The sequence below is a fragment of the Panulirus ornatus genome, chromosome 14 (genome assembly GCF_036320965.1).
Source record: "Panulirus ornatus isolate Po-2019 chromosome 14, ASM3632096v1, whole genome shotgun sequence".
NCBI classification, from domain to species: domain Eukaryota; kingdom Metazoa; phylum Arthropoda; class Malacostraca; order Decapoda; family Palinuridae; genus Panulirus; species Panulirus ornatus.
The window spans coordinates 44,829,214-44,845,286 of NC_092237.1; the positions used below are offsets into that span (position 1 = coordinate 44,829,214).

The following is a 16,073-nucleotide window of genomic DNA, read 5'->3' on the forward strand; positions in this document are numbered from 1 at the left end:
GGATAAGAGCATTGCTAAAATCAGGCCTTGACAAGTTCTAATGCATGTATATTTGCAAACTCTACATTGACAACATTAAGTGACTGATTCTTTGTCTGTTTCCTAGTGCTACATTGCTGATGTGAGAAACGGTGATCGAGTATAATAAAATATAACAGTTTGAATGGAGAAAAACTGGAGGAAGTGAAGTTTTTAGATATCTGGGAGTGGATCTGGCAGCGGAGGGAACCATGGAAGTGGAAGTGAGTCACAGGGTGGGGAGGGGGCGAAAGTTCTGGGAGAGTTGAAAAATGTGTGGAAGACAAGAACATTATCTCGGAAAGCAAAAATGGGTATGTTTAAAGGAATAGTGGTTCCAATAATGTTATATGGCTGCAAGACATAGGCTATAGATAGGGTTGTGTGGAGGAGGGTGGATGTGCTGGAAATGAGATGTTTCAGGACAACATGTGGTGTGAGGTGGTTTGATCAAGTAAGTAATAAAAGGGTAAGAGAGATGTGTTGAAATAAAAAGAGTGTGGTTGAGAGAGAAGAAGAGAGTGTATTGCAATGATTTTGTCATATAAAGAGAACAAGTGAGGAAAGTGGTAGAGGATGTGTGGATCAGGTGTTTGCTTTGAAGAATGTATGTGAGAAATACTTAGAAAAGCAAATGGATTTGTATGTAGCATTTATGGATCTGGAGAAGGCATATGATAGAGTTGATAGAGATGCTCTGTGGAAGGTATTAAGAATATATGGTGTGGGAGGAAAGTTGTTAGAAGCAGTGAAAAGTTTTTATCGAGGATGTAAGGCATGTGTACGTGTAGGAAGAGAGGAAAGTGATTGGTTCTCAGTGAATGTAGGTTTGCGGCAGGGGTGTGTGATGTCTCCATGGTTGTTTAATTTGTTTATGGATGGGGTTGTTAGGGAGGTAAATGCAAGAGTTTTGGAAAGAGGGGCAAGTATGAAGTCTGTTGGGGATGAGAGAGCTTGGGAAGTGAGTCAGTTGTTGTTCGCTGATGATACAGCGCTGGGGGCTGATTCATGTGAGAAAACTGCAGAAGCTGGTGACTGAGTTTGGTAAAGTGTGCGGTAGAAGAAAGTTAAGAGTAAATGTGAATAAGAGCAAGGTTATTAGGTACAGTGGGGTTGAGGGTCAAGTCAATTGGGAGGTGAGTTTGAATGGAGAAAAACTGGAGGAAGTGAAGTGTTTTAGATATCTGGGAGTGGATCTGGCAGCGGATGGAACCATGGAAGCGGAAGTGGATCATAGGGTGGGGGAGGGGGCGAAAATTCTGGGGGCCTTGAAGAATGTGTGGAAGTCGAGAACATTATCTCGGAAAGCAAAAATGGGTATGTTTGAAGGAATAGTGGTTCCAACAATGTTGTATGGTTGTGAGGCGTGGGCTATGGATAGAGTTGTGCGCAGGAGGATGGATGTGCTGGAAATGAGATGTTTGAGGACAATGTGTGGTGTGAGGTGGTTTGATCGAGTGAGTAACGTAAGGGTAAGAGAGATGTGTGGAAATAAAAAAAGCATGGTTGAGAGAGCAGAAGAGGGTGTTTTGAAGTGGTTTGGGCACATGGAGAGAATGAGTGAGGAAAGATTGACCAAGAGGATATATGTGTCGGAGGTGGAGGGAACGAGGAGAAGAGGGAGACCAAATTGGAGGTGGAAAGATGGAGTGAAAAAGATTTTGTGTGATCGGGGCCTGAACATGCAGGAGGGTGAAAGGAGGGCAAGGAATAGAGTGAATTGGAGCGATGTGGTATACCGGGGTTGACGTGCTGTCAGTGGATTGAATCAAGGCATGTGAAGCGTCTGGGGTAAACCATGGAAAGCTGTGTAGGTATGTATATTTGCGTGTGTGGACGTATGTATATACATGTGTATGGGGGGGGGGGTTGGGCCATTTCTTTCGTCTGTTTCCTTGCGCTACCCCGCAAACGCAGGAGACAGTGACAAAGTATAATAAAAATAAAAAAAAAAAGTGAGGAAAGATTGACCATGAGGATATATGTGTCAGAGGTGGAGGGAACGAGGAGAAGTGGGAGACCAAATTGGAGGTGGAAGGATTGAGTGAGAAAGATTTTGAGCAATCAGGGCCGGAGCATGCAGGAGGGTGAAAGGCATGCAAGGTATAAGAGTGAATTGGAACGATGTGGTATACTGGGGTTGACGTGCTGTCAATGGATTGAACTAGGGCATGTGAAGCGTCTGGGGTAAACCATGGAAAGTTCTGTGGGGCCTGGATGTGGAAAGGGAGCTGTGGTTTCAGTGCATTATTACATGACACCTAGAGACTGAGTGTGAACGAATGTGGCCTTTGTTGTCTTTTCCTAGCACTACCTTGCACACATGAGGGGGAAGGCGGTTGTTATTCCATGTGTGGCGAGGTGGCAATGGGAATGAATAAAGGCAGACAGTATGAATTATGTATATGTGTATATATGTATATGTCTGTGTGTGTATATATATGTATACACAGATATGTATAGGTATGTATATTTGTGTGTGTGGACGTGTATGTATATACATGTGTATGTGGGTGGGTTGGGCCATTCTTTCGTCTGTTTCCTTGCGCTACCTCGCTAACGCAGGAGACACCGACAAAGAAAAATAAATAAATAAATAAATATATATATATATATATTTATATATATATATATATATATATATATATATATATATATATATATATATATATATATATTTTGCTTTGTCGCTGTCTCCTGCGTTAGCGAGGTAGCGCAAGGAAACAGATGGAAGAATGGCCCAACCCACCCACATTCACATGTATATACATACACATCCACACACGCAAATATACATACCTATACATCTCAATGTACACATATATATACATATATACATATGTACATAATTCACACTGTCTGCCCTTATTTATTCCCATCGCCACCTCGCCACACATGGAATAACAACCCCCTCCCCCCTCGTGTGCGAGGTACCGCTAAGAAAAGACAACAAAGGCCCCATTCGTTCACACTCAGTCTCTAGCTGTCATGTAATAATGCACCGAAACCACAGCTCCCTTTCCACATCCAGGCCCCACAGAACTTTTCATGGTTTACCCCAGACGCTTCACTTCTCGTTCCCTCCACCTCCGACACGTATATCCTCTTGGTCAATCTTTCCTCACTCATTCTCTCCATGTGACCAAACCATTTCAAAACACCCTCTTCTGCTTTCTCAACCACACTCTTTTTATTTCCACACATCTCTCTTACCCTTACATTACTTACTTGATCAAACCACCTCACACCACATATTGTCCTCAAACATCTCATTTCCAGCACATCCACCCTCCTGCGCACAACTCTATCCATACCACATGCCTCGCAACCATACAACATTGTTGGAACCACTATTCCTTCAAACATACCCATTTTTGCTTTCCGACATAATGTTCTCGACTTCCACACATTCTTCAAGGCCCCCAGAATTTTCGCCCACTCCCCCACCCAATGATTCACTTCCGCTTCCATGGTTCCATCCGCTGCCAGATCCACTCCCAGCTATCTAAAATACTTTACTTCCTCCAGTTTTTCTCCATTCAAACTTACCTCGTAGTTGACTTGACCCTCAACCCTACTGTACCTAATAACCTTGCTCTTATTCACATTTACTTTCAACTTTCTTGTTTCACACACTTTACCAAACTCAGTCACCAGCTTCTGCAGTTTCTCACATGAATAAGCCATCAGCGCTGTATCATCAGCAAACAACTGACTCAATTCCCAAGCTCTTTCATCCACATCAGACTGCATACTTGCCCCCTTTCCAAAACTCTTGCATTAACCTCCCTAACAACCCCATCCATAAACAAATTAAACAACCATGGAGACATCACACACCCCTGCTGCAAACCTACATTCACTGAGAACCAATCACTTTCCTCTCTTCCTACACGTACACATGCCTTACATCCTCGATAAAAACTTTTAATTGCTGCTAACAACTTGCCTCCCACACCATATATTCTTAATACCTTCCACAGAGCATCTCTATCAACTCTATCATATGCCTTCTCCAGATCCATAAATGCTACATACAAATCCATTTGCTTTTCTGAGTATTTCTCAAATACATTCTGCAAAGCAAACACCTGATCCACACATCCTCTACCACTTCTGAAACCACACTGCTCTTCCCCAATCTGATGCTCTGTACATGCCTTCACCCTCTCAATCAATACCCTACCATATAATTCACCAGGAATACCAACAAACTTATACCTCTGTAATTTGAGCACTCACTCTTATCCCCTTTGCCTTTGTACAATGGCACTATGCAACCATTCCGCCAATCCTCAGGCACCTCACCATGAAACATACATACATTAAATAACCTTACCAACCAGTCAACAATACAGTCACCCCCTTTTTTAATAAATTCCACTGCAATACCATCCAAACCTGCTGCCTTGCCGGCTTTCATCTTCCGTAAAGCTTTTACTACCTCTTCTCTGTTTACCAATTCATTTTCCCTAACCCTCTCACTTTGCACACCACCTCGACCAAAACACCCTATATCTGCCACTCTATCATCAAACACATTCAACAAACCTTCAAAATGCTCACTCCATCTCCTTCTCACATCCCCACTACTTGTTTTCACCTCCCCATTAGCCCCCTTCTCTGAAGTTCCCATTTGCTCCCTTGTCTTACGCACTTTATTTACCTCCTTCCAAAACATCTTTTTATTCTCCCTAAAATTTAATGATACACTCTCACCCCAACACTCATTTGCCCTCTTTTTCACCTCTTGCACCTTTCTCTTGACCTCCTGTCTCTTTCTTTTATGCATCTCCCACTCATTTCCATTTTTTCCCAGCAAAAATTGTCCAAATGCCTCTCTTTTCTCTTTCACTAATAATCTTACTTCTTCATCCCACCACTCACTACCCTTTCTAATCTGCCCACCTCCCACGCTTCTCATGCCACAAGCATCTTTTTCCCAAGCCATCACTGCTTCCCTAAATGCATCCCATTCCTCCCCCACTCCCCTTACCTCCTTTGTTCTCACCTTTTTCCATTCTGTACTCAGTTTCTCCTGGTACTTCCTCACACAAGTCTCCTTCCCAAGCTCACTTACTCTCACCACTCTCTTCACCCTAACATTCTCTCTTCTTTTCTGAAAACCCATACAAATCTTCACCTTCGCCTCCACAAGATAATGATCAGACATCCCTCCAGTTGCACCTCTCAGCACATTAACATCCAAAAGTCTCTCTTTCGTGTGCCTATCAATCAACACGTAATCCAATAATGCTCTCTGGCCATCTCTCCTACTTACATACGTATACTTATGTATATCTTGCTTTTTAAACCAGGTATTCCCAATCACCAATCCTTTTCCAGCACGTAAATCTACAAGCTCTTCACCATTTCCATTTACAACACTGAACACCCCATGTATACCAATTATTCCCTCAACTGCCACATTACTCACCTTTGCATTCAAATCTCCCATCACTATAACCCGGTCTTGTGCATCAAAATCACTAACACACTCATTCAACTGCTCTCAAAACACTTGCCTGTGATGATCTTTCTTCTCATGCCCAGGTGTATATGCACCAATAATCACCCATCTCTCTCCATCAACTTTCAGTTTTACCCACATCAATCTAGAATTTACTTTATTACACTCTATCACATACTCCCACAACTCCTGTTTCAGGAGTAGTGCTACTTGTTACTTTGCTCTTGTCCTCTCACTAACCCCTGACTTTACTCCCAAGACATTCCCAAACCACTCTTCCCCTTTACCCTTGAGCTTTGTTTCACTCACAGCCAAAACATCCAGGTTCCTTTCCTGAAACATACTACCTATCTCTCCTTTTTTCTCATATTGGTTACATCCACACACATTTAGACACCCCAATCTGAGCCTTCGAGGAGGATGAGCACTCCCCGAGTGACCCCTTCTTCTGTTTCCCCTTTTAGAAAGTTAAAATACAAGGAGGGTAGGGTTTCTGACCCCCGCTCCCATCCCCTTTAGTCGCCTTCTACAACACATAAGGAATGCGTGGGAAGTATTCTTTCTCTCCTATCCCCAGGGATATATATATATATATATATATATATATATATATATATATATATATATATATATATATATATATATATATATCATTTTATGCCTTGGGATAGTTGAGAAAGAATACTTCCCACGCATTCCTCACATGTCATAGAAGGCGACTAAAGGGGACAGGAGCAGGGGGCTGGAAACCCTCCCCTCCATGTACTTTAACTTTCTAAAAGGGGAAACAGAAGAAGGAGTCATGCGGGGAGTGTTCATCCTCCTTGAAGGATCAGATTGGGGTGTCTAAATGTGTGTGGATGTAACCAAGATGAGAAAAAAGGAGAGATAGGTCGTATGTTTGAGGAAAGGAACGTGGGTGTTTTGGCTATGAATGAAACGAAGCTCAAGGGCAAAGGGGAAGAGTGGTTTGGGAATGTCTTGGGAGTAAAGTCAGGGGTTGGTGAGAGGACAAGAGCAAGGGAAGGAGTAGCACTACTCCTGAAGCAGGAGTGGTGGGAGTATGTGATAGAGTGCGAGAAAGTAATTTCTAGATTGATATGGGTAAAATTGAAAGTTGATGGAGAGAGATGGGTGATTATTGGTGCATATGCACCTGGGAATGAGAAGAAAGATCACAGGCAAGTGTTTTGGGAGCAGCTGAATGAGTGTGTTAGTGGTTTTGATGCACGAGACCAGGTTATAGTGATGGGTGATTTGAATGCAAAGGTGAGTAATGTGGCAGTTGAGGGAATAATTAGTATACATGGGGTGTTCAGTGTTGTAAATGGAAATGGTTAAGAGCTTGTAGATTTATGTGCCAAAAAAGGACTGGTGACTGGGAATACCTGGTTTAAAAAGAGATATACATAAGTATACGTATGTAAGTAGGAGAGATGGCCAGAGAGCGTTATTGGATTACGTGTTAATTGATAGGCGCACGAAAGAGAGACTTTTGGATGTTAATGTACTGAGAGGTGCAACTGGAAGGATGTCTAATCATTATCTTGTGGAGGCGAAGGTGAAGATTTGTAGAGGTTTTCAGAAAAGAAGAGAGAATGTTGGGGTGAAAAGAGTGGTGAGAGTAAGTGAGCTTGGGAAGGAGACTTGCGTGAGGAAGTACCAGGAGAGACTGAGTACAGAATGGAAAAAGGTGGGAACAAAGGAGGTAAGGGGAGTGGGGGGGGAATGGGATTTATTTAGGGAAGCAGTGATGGCTTGCGAAAAAGATGCTTGTGGCATGAGAAGCGTGGGAGGTGGGCAGATTAGAAAGGGTAGTGAGTGGTGGGATGAAGAAGTAAGATTATTAGTGAAATAGAAGAGAGAGGCATTTGGATGATTTTTGCAGGGAAATAATGCAATTGAGTGGGAGATGTATAAGAGAAAGAGGCAGGGGGTCAAGAGAAAGGTGCAAGAGGTGAAAAAGAGGGCAAATGAGAGTTGGGGTGAGAGAGTATCATTTAATTCTAGGGAGAATAAAAAATGTTTTGGAAGGAGGTAAATAAAGTGCGTAAGACAAGGGAACAAATGGTAACTTCAGTGAAGGGGGCAAATAGGGAAGTGATAACAAGTAGTGGTGATGTGAGAAGGAGATGGAGTGAGTATTTTGAGGGTTTGTTGAATGTGTTTGATGATAGAGTGGCAGATATAGGGTGTTTTGGTCGAGGTGGTGTGCAAAGTGAGAGGGTTACGGAAAATTATTTGGTAAATAGAGAAGAGGTAGTAAAAGCATTGCGGAAGATGAAAGCCAGCAAGGCAGCGGGTTTGGATGGTATTGCAGTGGAATCTATTAAAAAAGGGGGTGACTGTATTGTTGACTGGTTGGTAAGGTTATTTAATGTATGTATGATTCATGGTGAGGTGCCTGAGGATTGGCAGAATGCTTGCATAGTGCCATTGTACAAAGGCAAAGGGGATAAGAGTGAGTGCTCAAATTACAGAGGTATAAGTTTGTTGAGTATTCCTGGAAAATTATATGGGAGGGTATTGACTGAGAGGGTGAAGGCATGTACAGAGCATCAGATTGGGAAAGAGCAGTGTGGTTTCAGAAGTGGTAGAGGATGTGTGGATCAGGTGTTTGCTTTGAGAATGTATGTGAGAAATACTTAGAAAAGCAAATGGATTTGTATGTAGCATTTATGGATCTGGAGAAGGCATATGATAGAGTTGATAGAGATGCTCTGTGGAAGGTATTAAGAATATATGGTGTGGGAGGCAAGTTGTTAGAAGCAGTGAAAAGTTTTCATCGAGGATGTAAGGCATCTGTACGTGCAGGAAGAGAGGAAAGTGATTGGTTCTCAGTGAATGTAGGTTTGCGGCAGGGGTGTGTGATGTCTCCATGGTTGTTTAATTTGCTTATGGATGGGGTTGTTAGGGAGGTGAATGCAAGAGTTTTGGAAAGAGGGGCAAGTATGCAGTCTGTTGTGGATGAGAGAGCTTGGGCAGTGAGTCAGTTGTTGTTTGCTGATGATACAGCGCTGGTGGCTGATTCATGTGAGAAACTGCAGAAGCTGGTGACTGAGTTTGGTAAAAAGTGTGAAAGAAGAAAGTTAAGAGTAAATGTGAATAAGAGCAAGGTTATTAGGTACAGTAGGGTTGAGGGTCAAGTCAATTGGGAGGTAAGTTTGAATGGAGAAAAACTGGAGGAAGTAAAGTGTTTTAGATATCTGGGAGTGGATCTGGCAGCAGATGGAACCATGGAAGCGGAAGTGAATCATAGGGTGGGGGAGGGGACGAAAATTCTGGGAGCCTTGAAGAATGTTTGGAAGTCGAGAACATTATCTCCGAAAGCAAAAATGGGTATGTTTGAAGGAATAGTGGTTCCAACAATGTTGCATGGTTGCGAGGCGTGGGCTATGGATAGAGTTGTGCGCAGAAGGGTGGATGTGCTGGAGGTGAGATGTCTGAGGACAATATGTGGTGTGATGAGGTTTGATCGAGTAAGTAATGTAAGGGTAAGAGAGATGTGTGGAAATAAAAAGAGCATGGTTCAGAGAGCAGAGGAGGGTGTTTTGAAATGGTTTGGGCACATGGAGAGAATGAGTGAGGAAAGATTGACCAGGAGGATATATGTGTCGGAGGTTGAGGGAACGAGAAGTGGGAAACCAAATTGGAGGTGGAAAGATGGAGTGAAAAAGATTTTGTGTGATCGGGGCCTGAACATGCAGGAGGGTGGAAGGCGAGCAAGGAATAGAGTGAATTGGATCGATGTGGTATACCGGGGTCGACGTGCTGTCAATGGATTGAATCAGGGCATGTGAAGCGTCTGGGGTAAACCATGGAAAGTTCTGTAGGGCCTGGATGTGAAAAGGGAGCTGTGGTTTCGGGCATTATTACATGACAGCTAGAGACTGAGTGTGAACAAATGGGGCCCTTGTTGTCTTTTCCTAGCGCTACCTCGCACACATGAAGGGGGAGGGGGATGTTATTCCATGTGTGGCGAGGTGGCGATGGGAATAAATAAAGGCAGACAGTATGAATTATGTACATGTGTGTATATGTATATGTCTGTGTGTGTATATATATGTGTACATTGAGATGTATAGGCATGTATATTTGCGTGTGGACGTGTATGTATATACATGTGTATGGGGGTGGGTTGGGCTATTTCTTTCGTCTGTTTCCTTGCGCTACCTCACACACGCGGGAGACAGCGACAAAGCAAAATAATAATAATAATAATAATAGTATTCCTATGACTCCACGGGGAAAATGAAACATGATAAGTTCCTAAGTGCACTTTCGTGTAATAATCACATCAGGGGAGACACGAGAGAAATATAACAATCAGTTGATATACAACAAAGAGACGTAGCTAGGACACCATTTGGTAAACATGCAATTGTCCAAGACAGACAACTAGCGTATCATAAGCTTATCATTTTTCAAATTTCATCAACAATAAAGTTATCTAATCTGTATAGACCATCACTAATACCAAGATAATAATTCTTTGTGTATTTAATAATAGAAGATTCAATACTTTACCTTAGATCCAATAGAACATATCTTCTGAAACTTATCATTAATACCCTAGAGTTGTGCCCAAACCTTCCATTGACGTCAAGAATCTTTTAGTTCTCCCTTTTAATAATAATTTTACTTTACCTCCCATGTTGCTTAAATCCTTTAATGTAAATGTTGCCTTTAGCAACAATAATACTATAAAGAATATCTTACTCAGGAATTCACCAGAAAATTCTCCTAGGTGCATCTATGAAGTGCCATATAAAAATTGTGATAAGTTTTATGTTGGGCAGACTGGTAAGGATCTTTCTATTAGACTTAAGCAACATAAATATAGTATAAGTATGGGACAAGAATCAAATGCCTTGTTTAATCACAATAAAAACTATGATCATTGTAATGACTGGAGTAATGCCATCTCAGTTATTAACTCTATTACCACAAGAAATATCATTGAATCTTCTATTATTAAATACACAAAGAATCATAATCTTAATATTAGTGACAAGCCGTTTTAGTGATAGTGTGAAAGCATACCTAGAGGAAGTGATAAAAAACAATGGTAACACAAGGTCTGGGTTCATCTGTTGGTCATATCAGGCAACAGAGATTGCCTTGAACGGGCAGAGGCAAAAGGACAAGCAATCCAATCAGAGAGTGACATGCCAAAGTGTCCAACCAAGTGACCATCACTTGCTAGGAAATATGGTCCCGATGAATGCTGGAATCAGTATATCCTGAGGAAGACAGTTGAACTGTCGAAACATTGAAGTATGTCTCAGTTCTAGCCCGTTTGTTTCCATACCATCCTGTTTTCCACATATCTCAATACATATAAGAAAATATTCCAAAATCTGAAACACTTCTAGTACCTGGCATTTCATATAAGGGATACTCAACCTGTACCTTGTTTTGATCCAAAAACTCCTGACTGGATAACAAAACTTTTCCTCTCACAGAAACTTGTTATAGCTGTATCAGGAACCTGTAATGCCTTACAGAGTCCTCTGAGAAGCCTTAGAGAAAACTTGATTTGTAAACCATGGCTTAGGTCAGTTTAAAGAGGTCTTCTTGGCCTGCTTAGTAAACACTCTACAATCTGTCTCTGACTTATAAATGCCTGGTGGCAACTGGAGTGACATCTTGAAAACTAAAAATATCAATTTCCTGAATCTATGGTTTCCTGGGATGCAAGAACAGGAAAAAGGCTTTACAGAATAGGAGAGGGATGCAAAAGTTTTATGTCTTTCTACTTAAGAAAGGCTATAACTTCCTTCTGACAGTCCCTTCCTCACAACTCTTGAAAACTGATAGGAAAACTGATAGAAGCATGGCCAAAAACTATTCTAAAGAAGTCCAACAAAACAGACTCCTCATCAAGGAATTAAAACTTCCTTAATTTGAAACATATCTCATCTGACACTTTGGGTTATCTTTTGTTAAAAGAGTTAATGAGAACAATGCATTCCAAAGTTACCAGACCATTCTGCACATGTCTAATACTCAAGAGAAACTTCCTAGAAAGGATAAGGAATGAGTAAAGTCCAATCTTCCTTTGACTAAATATGTGCAGGTACTCTAAACCTGCCTGAAAAACAAGAACTGCAAAAAACTACCAGATAAAGCAAGGAGTAGAAATGAGGTTCAAATCCTGTACAATTCTTAACTATCAATGGCTAGTCAAATCTTAAACACTTGAGGAACAAAAACTTCTCCTATCAACAAGAACGACATGTCTGGCAGATTAAGCATATACTTTTTCAATAAAGCTGTCAGGACTACCTTGAACAGCTGTGATGCCTTTCAAGAAAATAATGATACCATCTGGTTTGCATAAGAGCCTATTTCTAGTTGACTGTACATCCCCTAACCTAAAGTGGTGACTGGAAAAGAAAACAGCTCAAAGACAAGACAAACAAATTTCTGACTCAAAAATTTTGGATCCAATGAAATTTGGATCGTAACAGTAATCGGATACTTCTTAAAAAATTCATACCATGACTGCCAAGTGCCTGTTTGCAATTACTTTCACTTTCCCATAAATAAAGTTTTGGTTTAAGAAGAGAACAGCCAAAACATAAGGCAAAAAAAATTTCAGACTCAAAATATAGGCCCTAATAGTCAAATCATAATAATATAAAATCAAAATCTACTGGCTAGCTGAGCTCATCACAGCAGTATTATTTTATTAAAGTGAAGTCAGCAACCTTCCTCTGATCACCAGAAGATGAGAGGAAAGCAAGGGGAAGGAGCATTCTGTGGGCTGTAATGCAGTCTGTCTGCTTCAGAGACTGAACCAGGGCAGACTGACTAAAAGTAGCAAGATTACTGACAACCCACCAAGTTGTCTATGTAGCCAATTCAAGATACTTTACAGCACTTGTTGCTTGACTGGAAACAGCCCAATCTTTCCTCTAAATGGTTAAGAGAGCCATCCTTGAGGGTTAAACACTGACTATCAGGAATATGAATTTCTATCACCAGGTTACCAGAACTGTTGGTTCTCCTGGGTGTAATGCAGTAAAAGGTCAGATGTAATTGTACTGAGCCCCTTACTAACAATGAAATGAAGACTTGCATCCCACTCTTTATCTTCTGGTGAAAATGGCAAACTTTATGAACACCACTATTCTTCAATTAAAGAAAATGCTTCAGATTCATTAAAAAATCAGATTCACTGACATGAAAACCATCATATACCTCAAGCAAGTCAGAACTTCTCACATATTTAAAGATATGCATTGTAAAAATGCACTTGACATAGGCAATGCACTTAAGTCACCTATATGTGTGGAAAAACATTCTCAATGTCTCATACCAACCAGCCAGCAAGCAAAAGACAGTGATGTGTCACCCAAGGGGAAAATGCCTTGGGAGCCTTCCAGTCCACCCCACTGCCTCATCTCTGCCTGCCTGTCAAGCTGTCAGAAGAATATGCTTTCCTGCAGAGTGGAATGAGGGGGAGCAATAGCATACCTCTTCCAATTTTGTCTACCTATGTCATCACCCTCCCAACAGTTAACTAGCCAGTTAAATCATTGTCTTTAGAGCTACTGCTGCAGTTCTGGAAATGACTGAAACCAAGGGTCATTATGGACTGCAGCAGTGGTAGCCCTCTGTGATGTAAAAGACTCTAGTCACTGAGTCAAACAAGATAAGCAGGGAGCTTCTGTACAAGGGAGAAGTGTTCCTAAAACCTCCCAAAATGTACCTAATTGAAAGGCAAATGTCTCCTAAGGATTTGCTCAAGACCAATAATGTACATTCAAACTACTATTGAGTTTAGAATGGACAAAAAGGTTCTATTGTCACAAACCAATATATCTGATCATCATCAAAGGCTACAATTGTGTGCATAATAAACAATCAAAGCTCCTTGGAAATTTCAATCTCGGGTAATTAAACCTAGGATATCTCATAATGGGCAAGAAGGCATGCCATCATTCTTTGTACTGTATACAATGCAATCTCCTCTAAAGCCCAAGGAACAGTACCCTGAGGAATCAGAATGATTCCCTCAAGAAAGAAATGGGATGCTTCACAATTCTGTATCATCCTTATGCAGTGACCATGCTAATCTTTTCTGCATTGTTCCAGTTTTGGTATTTTCACCCAGAAGGAAGTATAAGCCCTATGTTCTTTTTATATGAAACCTTGAACAGAAATTACAGTTCCAAATGAGTCTCAGGAGGGCTCAGAAACCTATTAAGTTCTGAATAAAAAACAACAATCCATAAGAAGGTTCCACAGCTCCTTGAAAAAAGTTGTACTGCAACTTTTCAAAAACTATGGCAAAGATTTCACTTCAGCCAGAACTACAAAAGAAACCCAAACTAAAACCATTACAACTTATCAAAGGATGTGAAATCTCGACAATGATGTGAGTGAGGGTTCTGTGAACTATATACAACCAAAGCTCAGTTAAACTTCAACAAGGAGTAGTCCCATGATTCCCCTGAGTCTGTCAAACTAGTGTACCATTAATGGACTAGTGTGTTAGGCACTGGGGTCAGCCTCTACCTCCCTTGATAACACAGTGTTATAAGATGAATTTGACATAAGCAAATGATGGGCAGCATCAACAACTATTAGGGCACTGTGTACTATATATACTGTAATCAAGTCTCTTAAAAGGAAAAACTTTATGTGGGACTGCACTAATTTCCCTCTAGCAAAGCACCAGAGTAATAGTAGGGGTATGGGAAACCTAGGCCTTGATGGTATGGGGACAGGAGATGATCTCAAGTAAAAGTCAACATGTACACCATTAACTGCCAGTTTCACATGTTTTAAACAAATACAGCCCTGCAAGGACTTAAAATAAGAATATTCTCATGAATTTTTGTAAAGATTTTCCTGAAGTCGTTATTCTCAAGTTTGGTTTCCTTTGCATGTCATTAATCCAGGAATTGGAACATAGGAAATTTAGACCTAAGGGCCTTCCCTCACTTCCTCTACCCAAAACTTACAGGATTAAAAATGTGACGACTTAAGCAAAGGTCAAGCAGGACACCAGCAGCACCTACAGTTTTGTGGACAAAAAGAAAATCAAGAACCCAGTTGAAGACTCTGTCTAGAAATACATCATTCAACTCAATTTCCCTATTGCATAACTGGTACACTTTTTGAGGCAAGGATCTTAGGCTTAGGGTCTGTCTTCACCTCCTCTACCTAATACACGGGATTTAAAGCTGATATTGACACAAATGAATGTTGAGTAGTCACACCAGACACAGCACTTAAAAAAAAATCACTGGAGGAAGCCAACTTGTGGACTGTCTCAGCAATAAGAAAAACTTGCCAGTTAAACTGGTGTGCCATTTTCTTATAACAGACTTTGAAAGCATCCCTATGAAAGTAAAATGTTCTGGATAGAGTTCATGAATAATAATTAATTCCCAGGTTCATACATAGTACCTCCAAAATGAAATCATCATAAGTCACAAGTTCACTATACCACAGAAACATGAAAAAATAACATAATACTTATAAAACAAAAGGCAATGGGGAGGCTAACCCAGTATTCTTAGCCTAAGGCGCATTTCTAAACCTTAACTACTAAGTATGTGGCACCCCCTAAAGTCTAAATGAGAATGAACACAAAGCTCTTTATCTAGATTAGCTGAAGCACAACTCATTCCCTTAACAAAGCACAAATGTATTTTACTTTATAAAATAACATTTAGAGCAAAAATATTATATGGTTGTGAGTCATGGGCTATAGATAGGGTTGTACGGAGGAGGGTGGATGTGTTGGAAATGAAATGTTTGAGGACAGCGTGTGGTGTGAGGTGGCTTGACTAAGTAATGAAAGGACAAGAGAGATGTGTGGTAATTCGAAGAGTGTGGTTGAGAAAGCAGAAGAGGGTGGGTTGAAGTGGTTTGGACATATGGAGAGAATGAGGAAGAAAAGGTTGACAAAGAGGATATATGTGTCAGAGGTGGAGGGGTCAAAAAGAAGCAGGAGACCAAATTGGAGGTGGAAGGATAGAGTGAAAAAGATTTTGAGTGATTGGGACCTGAACATAGGGGAGAGTGAGAGGCATGCAAGGAATAGGGTGAACTGGAATGATGTGATATACCAGGGTCAATGTGCTGTCAATGGACTGAATCAGGGCATGTGATAAGTCTGGGGTAAACCATGGAAAGGTTTGTGGGGTCTGGATGTGGAGAGGGAGCTATGGTTTCGGTGCATTAAACATGACAGCTAGAGACTGAGTGTCAATGAATGTGGCCTTTTTTGTCTGTTTTCCTGGTGCTACCTCGATGAAGCAGGGGCAGCAATGCTGTTTCCCGAGGGGTGGGGTTGTGCCAGGGATGGACTGAAGGCAAGCAAGCATGAATATGAACATGTGTATATATGTATATGTCTGTGAATGTTTATGTATATGTATGTATATGCCTATGAGTCCACGGGGAAAATGAAACACAACAAGTTCCTGAGTGCACTTTCGCATAATAATCAAATTATCAGGGGAGACACAAGAGAAAAATATAAATCAGTTGACATACAACGAAGAGATGTAGCTTGGACGCCATTTGGTAAACATGCGACTGTCCAAGACAGACAACGAGTGTA

The 16,073-nt window shown here is 41.1% G+C and overlaps 1 protein-coding gene and 1 non-coding gene across 4 annotated transcripts in view; both read right to left on the reverse strand.

Annotated features, from left to right (window-relative positions):
• Positions 1-16,073, reverse strand: part of PCB (Pyruvate carboxylase) — a 437,613-nt gene that overhangs the window by 237,145 nt on the left and 184,395 nt on the right. The window lies entirely within an intron of this gene.
• LOC139753558 (U6 spliceosomal RNA) lies at positions 13,517-13,618 on the reverse strand. The gene has a single exon (XR_011713727.1). It is a non-coding gene; the product is annotated as a U6 spliceosomal RNA (small nuclear RNA).